Raw genomic sequence first — 8,287 nt, 5'->3', positions numbered from 1 at the left:
GAGGTCCTCTTCCTTAACTCATCTTCTTCTTCTCTCAACTACACAAAGTGTTATTGATCTGCTCAAGTTCTTACAGGTATTAAATTCAGTTTTCCTTCTCAGTTCTGCCCAGAAAATTGCATACTCTGTTAGCAATTTTCAGAACCTGCGTAGACCTAATTCATCATTCCATTAGTCCCCTTATTATCTGCTTCTATTCTGATTTCTGACACCCTATATTTTGAGATTGATAGTTTTAATCTCAGATCTGATCTCATCCTTGTTATTAATCTGTTTTGAACTATTCTGATATTTGATCTAATGTTTTCCAAGAGTATCCTGCAACATTGGGACTAGGTTGACTTGTCAATCCTAGTTCTACATTAAGTGGTATCAGAGCAAATTTTCCTGTAATTTTCTAACCATGGCAAGTCACATCACCAATGCTGAGTTGCACAAATTGTATCGTGAGTTAGCCGAGAACCAACAGAATACTGATGCTAGGCTTGAGAGGACTGAAGCTAAGTTTGATAAGTTTATGGAAGAGATGATTGCCTTTATGAGGAGGTTCGACAAGCGAGCTGAAGAAGGATCCTCTACATTACCCCCTCAGCTCAACACTTTACGGATCGAAGACACACCTCAGAGGCAGCAATCTGATCCGGTTGTTCCCCAGGATGTTACCCGGCAATTTTCTGACAGAGATTATGGCATCAAAGTGGAGGTTCCCGAGTTCAGTGGTGAAAAAGGACCTGAGGAATTTCTTGACTGGCTTACCAAAGTGGAGAGAATTTTTGCGTATGTCTCTTCCAGACGTGAAGAAGTGTGAACTCATCATCACCAAGTTTATTGGGTATGCATGTTCATGGTGGGATGATGTACTACATGCAAGGTTTGTCAGAAGACTTGGACTCGTTATCAATTGGGAGGTCATGAAGCAGATCCTGACTGAAAAATTTGTTCCCCTTAATTATGAAAAGGTAATGTTTCATAAATTACTTAACTTGCAACAAGGGAACAAAGATGTGGATTCATACACCCTCGAATTCCACAAACTGTCTTCAAGGTGTCGACTTCAGGAAACAGACCAACAACGGGTGATGCGATATATCAGTGGGTTAAGTACTGAGATTCGACTTGAGTTGGCTAACACTGAAGAGAAGTCCATTTATTGGAAGGGTATGCTCAAGACTTCTTCAGTTTATAGACCTCCACTGCGTATGGAGGAAAAGAAGCCTGAAGCTCGCAGAGTTGAAGAAAAAAGGTCAGAGTTCAACAAGGATAGTGTTGGGGTGAAGAATATTATATGCCATCGTTGTGGCGAGAAGGGTCACTATTCCAACAAGTGTCCCAACAGGACTCGTTTTGTGAACGTAGTAGAGAAGAAGCCAACAGAGAAGAGTGAAGATGAATCTCATTTATATCATTATCCCCTCGAGGACAATGATATTATCGATGATGAAGATGAGGATGTAGAAGCTCATTCAGCTAGCCTTTCATCTTTTTCGAATAGACTAGTTGATAAAGCTCCTCTCTTCAGACAGAAGGGTACTCTCCTGCACGGCTCCGACCCTATTGATGTTCATGCAATTGTTGATACTGGGGCAGAAGCAAATTTTATATCTGCTGAATTTGTTCGAGCACACAACCTTCCACAGAAGCAGCTTTTCAAGAAGATTCACGTGCGAGGTTTCGGACCCACAGCTCGAGAAGAGGCCACTGCAGTTGTTCGAGTACATCTACAGTTTGGGCCACTACAGTACCATGTCACCTGCTTGGTCACCTCATTGGCGCACTGCGACATTCTTCTAGGGCGAACTTGGCAGCGACATGCAGGCATTCTCTATGATGGCGCACGGAACACTATAAAGGTGAAGCAAGGAGGTCGTATATACTTAATGAGGCCACATGCATTATCAGACATGCCACGACGTCGACTGACTCCTGCTCCGGTGACACATCAACCTACTCTCCCTCCTCTTGGAGTTATGCTCCTCTTGGAGTTATGCTCCCTTCTATTTCGAGATATGTGCCACCTCATCGGCGAGCGATTTACAAGGGAATCTTGGGAGCACGACCTAACTCGACGGAGTCGAGTTCTTTTAAGACCGGGAGAGTTGATGCAGATTAATTACCAAAATAGGCTTATTTTATTAGGAATAAGCCTAGGGTTGGGTTCCATACATGTTAGGCTTTTGATCCCATGTGTTTTGAGTGTAATAGACCACTTTTATTGGTCTAAAAAGGGGGCTCTAAGATTGAGTACGGGATTACTAATTAGTTTCCATTTTCATTAGTTTCCTTTCTAGTTGGGCTTGATTTGAGTTATATTTGTTTCCTTATGAGTCAAGTTATTAATTGAGTCCACTCCTTAGTAGTTAGTTTCCTTTTTCAACTAGTTTCTAATTTCAGTTTTTAGTAGCTATTGCATTAGGAGAATATTTGGTTTCTTTTTTGAGGAACCTTCTATTTTGTAATTTCCCTCCCCCATTAACATTATAAATAAAGAAGAGGAGGCTCCTAAAGGCCTAGATGATTTTGATAAAAAAATTAATGGTTGTTGCTATTGTCTTCTACATGGAGATTTGTCTTGTGTTTGATCAAGGCTGATGGAATTGGTGTTTGATCCAATTGACTTTCAGTGGTGTAAAGCACAAGAGGTCCTCTTCCTTAACTCATCTTCTTCTTCTCTCAACTACTCAAAGTGTTATTGATCTGCTCAAGTTCTTACAGAGTATCCTGCAACATTGGGACTAGGTTGACTTGTCAATCCTAGTTCTACATTAACTTGCAGATGGTCTTGAGTTCCTCTTGAATGTAAAATGAAGAATTTGAACTCAAGAGATGGTGTAGACCAATTCTCATTTCTAATGCTCAAATAGTGCTTCTCCAAAGTTGAGATTAATTGTTAATTAATGAGTAGCATTAGAGGTATTTATAGGTGAGCTTTGGAGAGCATTTTAGGTAGTAAATCTCACTTAAACAGTCATATTCTGGGTTCACCGATCGACCGCCATCGGTAGCCGGTAGATCGGAAAGATCCATTATAGCAAAATATAGCCGTTGGGGCACTTCCAGGCAGTCACCGGTCGACCGGGACTTTCCGCCGGTTGACAAGATATGGTCTCGGATAGTTCCGTGCCACCGGGGCTTCCAGCCGGTCGACCGCCAACATGACAGACTTTGTTTTGATAGAATACTGTCATACTGATCAGTTGTCAGTGTTTTGACCATAACTTTTCGGTCCGACCACGGATTGACCTGAAATCAATTGCGCTGGAATCGTGACTCGATTTCCTACAACTTCCATGAGGGTTTCATCTTCTGATACCGACTCTAAGATTGTCCAAAATGCCCTTGAGTCAGGTTAATGTGGTTTTCACATAATTTCACTAGAACACATTTTTCCTAATATGTTCCTCACCACTTAGAGACTTTCCATACTTGGTCAAGGTATGCTCTATGGTCATTCTAGTATGATGCAATGCACATGCATGTGGTGAGTGCACATATATCTGTGGAAGTTACAAATTACATTAAAAATGACCAATCTATCCTAGTGGTCTTCTTCTTCACTTGAACCTTCCACTCTTTGGCACTTCTTCTTTTCTTTTTGTTTGCAATTCCAAGTCTTCGAGTTTCATGTCGTGACATCTTGAAGCTTGAATTCTTCTAATACCTTCATCAAGTATTGATACCAACTTGTTGATACTCCTCATTTGATGACTTCAATCTTCATTTCTTCCTTTCATTCATCAAATTTGATCTTTGATATGAAGTCTCTACAAAATAATACTTGAAGGAAAATTGTGAAATACCTTTATATGTTATCATCAAAACCAACTATAGGAGTGTGGGCATATCCCTAACAAAAGGGAATGCAGATTTCCCTTTGGTCAAGCTTCTCTTTGATGAAGTATCTATCTATCTATCTATCACAATATGCTTGGTCCTATCATGCTGGACGGGGTTGTGGGCGATGCTAATGGCTGCCTTGTTATTACAATATAAACACATAAGACCTTCAACATTAACTCGGAGATCACGCAGTAATCTTTTAGGCCAAACTAGCTCACAAATCCCTTGAGCCATTGCGTGATATTCAGCTTCAGCATTAGACCGAGATAACACGGATTGGTTCTTGCTACGCCGAGTAACAAGTTTCCCTCCAAGGATAGTACAATATTCAGACGTAGATCTCCGATCACCAATTGATCCAGCCCAGTCAGCATTAGTGAAGGCTTCGATCTTTAAGTGTCCCTGATTAGATTATAGAATTCCCTCTCTAAGAGCGGATTTCAAGTATCAAAGGATCCGATACACAACTTCAAGGTGAGGTGTCTTGGGATCATGAAGAAATCGGCTAACAATACCAACATCATAGGCAATATCGGGCCTATTGTGAGATAGGTAGATCAGGCGGCGAAGAAGTCTCTGGTACTGTCCTTTATCAATAGAGTTCCCCACTCCACTGCTCAGTTGATGATTAACCTCCATAGGGGCATCCGTAGGCTTGCACCCAAGCATACCTGCCTCACTAAGGAGATCCAGAACATATTTCCTTTGGGAAATAAATATACCTCTGGTAGATCTAGCGACTTCAATCCCAAGGAAATACCGAAGAGGTCCTAGGTCCTTAGTCTCGAACTCTGCTGCTAGTAAGGCCTTCAGATTGGAGATCTCCTCATCATTGTTACCAGTAATCACAATATCGTCAACATTGACGATCAGAGCAGTTCCTGGTTACCTCGCACCTTTGTGAACAGGGTGTGATCTATTTGATTCTGTTTGTATCCAAAGCTGATCATAGCTTTCATAAACCAGCCAAACCATATCCTGGGAGACTGCTTGAGGCCATACAATGACATTTTCAACTTGCAGACACGCCCAACAGTGGAGGGAGTGGAAAAACCAGGAGGAACATCCATATAGATTTCCTCTTCAAGATCTCCATTCAGGAATGCATTTTTAACATCCAACTGTTGAAGATTCCATGCCAGATTTGTAGCAACAAGCAGCAGTGCCCTGATAGAGTATATCTTTGCAACTGGGGCAAAGGTTTCTTGGTAATCAATCCCGTAGGTTTGGGTGAAGCCCTTAGCCACTAAACGTGCTTTGTACTGCTCAACTGTCCCATCAGCCTTTTGCTTGACTGTGAAAACCCACTTGCACCCAACTAACTTCTTCCTAAGGAGGAAGAACCAGTTCCCAGGTACCATTTTTATCTAATGCCAGCGTTTCCTCAACCATTGCAACCTTCCACTTTGGATCATTTATGGCTTCCTTCCAACCCTGTGGAGTAGACATAGAAGACAACGAAGAAACAAAGGCCCTATAGGAGGGAGATAAGGATGCATAAGAAACAAAATGGGAGATGGGATGCATAGTGCAGGAACAAACTCCTTTTCTAACAATAATAGGAAGATCGTCCACTGTAGGAGCAATAGGTACAATATCAAGTATGGGAGGCTCAGAGGAAGCAACAGGTACAATATCAAGTATGGGAGAAAAATTACCTGATACTGACGGGTCTAACGGAGGTGCAGCAGAAGGGTATGGCTGGTTACCAGTGGTATCTTGCTCCTTGGGCCTTCGAGTGTAAGTGATCACATCTCTTACAAGCTGATCTAATGGCTCCCCCTGAACGGATGGCATACCCTGAAGAGGAGTTGTATCAATAACAAAAGGAGGCTCTTCCCAAGACTCTCCCTTGAAGAGGTGACGTGAAATATGCGTCAGACTCATGAAAGTGACATCCATGGTGACATATAAATGGCAAGTAGGTGGGTGATAACACTTATACCCCTTTTGAGAAGCAAAGTCACTCAGGATGACACACTTTAGAGCCCGTGGATCAAGCTTGGACCTTGACAAAGAGGAATTATGAGCACAACAGACACAACCGAAGACCCGAGGGGGATGACTCAAAACAATGGTAGGATTAGGGAGAAAGGAAATAGGGGGCTTAAAAGTGAGGAAACTAGAAGGCACCCGATTAATAAGGTGGGAAACAGTAAGAACGTCATCGCCCCAGAGGTGCTTAGGAACACCAGTAGCAAATATTAGAGTCCGGGCAACATCAAGGAGATGATGATTGTTTCGCTCAGGGATCCCATTTTGTTCAATTATCCGAACACAAGATGTCTGGAAAAGAATACCCAGAGAATCAAGGTATTGCTGAAACACACTATCTATGTACTCGGTGGCATTGTCACTACGAAGAACTTGTACAATGGCGTCAAATTGAATACGAAGCATAACATGGAAAGATTTGAAACAAGAGAAGGCATCAGACTTATTATGCAAAAGATATACCCATGTGAGACGAGTATAATTATCAATAAAGGTAATAGACCAACGAAAACCATTCCTATCAATTGTCCTAGAAGGACCCTATAAATCGGAATGAATAATAGAAAAAGGAATATCACTTATTTTCAGTAGGAAAGTAAGATGTTTGTGTATGTTTAGCAAATTCACATACATCACATTTAAGTTGTTCCAAACCACAATGTTTAACTAAAGTAGGAAACATGCGACGTAAATATGAAAGGAAGGATGTCCCAAACAAAGGTGCCACTGGTGGAGTTGAGAGAGAGAGAGAGAGAGCTGTCTGAATGGAGAATAGGTGTTGCCACAGGAGAGGCATAGCCGGTGGAGAATCCAAGTAATAGAGCCCATCACGGACCTTACCATACCCAATCATTGCACCTATCACCAGATCCTAAAAAACGCAATGAGTAAAAAAAAAAAAAAAAAATGAACAGAACAATTCTACTCCTTAGTTAAACGATAGATGGAAAGCAGATTAGCACATAATTTGGGAACATGCAAAACAGATGGAAGAGAAATAGTAGATGTATAAGAAACGGATCCTTCACCAAAGATAGGGGACATGGAACCATCAGCCGCACGTACTTTATCCCTACTGGAACAAGGAATATAAGAATGGAAGACCTCAGAGCTACTTGCCATGTGATCGGTAGCACCCTAATCAAGTAACTATAATGGAGAATGAGAGGAAGAAACAAGAAAACTACCTGTTTGAGCAAGGTTGGGCACAGGAGGAGCAGGAGAAGTGCCTAGCTATTGATCTAGAGAATGTTGCAGGAGTAGAGGTACTATCAGTAGACTTAGACAGATGGGCTTGGGGACCTTGTTTTCCAATTTTGTTGTTACGCTCACCTTTGGGACGACCATGGAGCTTCCAGCACGTTTCCTTAGTATGGCGAGGGCGACCACAATAGTCACACTGAACAGGATCCCGAGGAGGGGTAGACCCCTTGGACTGGGTTTCAACTGTTAGAGTCGCCAATAGTGTTGACCAAACAGGAATAGTGGAGGGTAGCATAACAGAGCAACAATGATCCTTAGATAGAACCAAGTTATATGCCTCGAGAAGAGTCGAAAAAGTCTCACAACCTAGTATCTGTACCCTGACCTGATCATATTCGAGGTTGAAACCTATCAGAAAGTCATATATCCGTTCCATTTCACGCTCCATCAGTGCACCAACATCAGTAAGGCAGGCCATACTGAATGATAGAAATCTAGTTGTTGCCAAAGGCTATATAAGGTGGAATAATACGCAGAGAGAGACCACCCTTTCCGAGTGGTGGAATGAATAATACGGTGAATCTCATAGATTTGGGTATAGTTCCCTCAGAATAGGTTTGTTTCACTGCATCCCAGAGATCCTTAGCAGAGTTGAACAAGATAAAGCTTGGACTAATAGTAGGCTCCATAGAATTTATCAGAAAGGACATAACAATGGCATCATTGGCTAACCAGGTGTTAGTAGCGACATGATCAGTCAGTTGAGGAGTGTCTCCAGTGAGGAAACCAAAGAAGTTTTTCCTATGAATGGTAAGAAGACAGGCACGAGACCATGTTAGGTAGTTTTGACCATTAAGCTTGATGGGTCCAGGATGAAGGGTGGACTGATTACTTGAACGACGTCCATCAGGGGCCTCAGTAGGCATAACATCCTTGGCATCATTACTTACACTAGTCATAGCTTAAAAGAGAGAACCACGGGGAAAAGGAGAACGACAACAATAGGCGCAACGCAGGCAGGCGATGGCAGCGACAGTGGCGGCGATAGGCAACAAAAAGGATAGGAGAGAGAGAGAGGACAACAACGAGGCACGTGGAGTAGCGGGGGGTGAGGAGGTGCAGGGAGTTATGGCGTTGCAATGGCAGCGAGTGTAGGCGCGGTGGGAAGGCGTGGTGAGTTAGGGTTAGTTTTGCATGGAATGAGGTTTAGTCTACCATGCTAGACTAAGAGGCAAGGGTCCCTAGGGGTGGA

At 42.5% G+C, this 8,287-nt stretch overlaps 1 protein-coding gene across 1 annotated transcript in view; it reads left to right on the top strand.

Annotated features, from left to right (window-relative positions):
- LOC122086555 (N-alpha-acetyltransferase 50-like) overlaps positions 1-8,287 on the top strand; it is a 35,994-nt gene that overhangs the window by 25,864 nt on the left and 1,843 nt on the right. The window lies entirely within an intron of this gene.

Source organism: Macadamia integrifolia, chromosome 8 (genome assembly GCF_013358625.1).
Source record: "Macadamia integrifolia cultivar HAES 741 chromosome 8, SCU_Mint_v3, whole genome shotgun sequence".
Lineage (NCBI taxonomy): Eukaryota > Viridiplantae > Streptophyta > Magnoliopsida > Proteales > Proteaceae > Macadamia > Macadamia integrifolia.
This window is presented reverse-complemented; position numbering and strand designations above follow the sequence as displayed.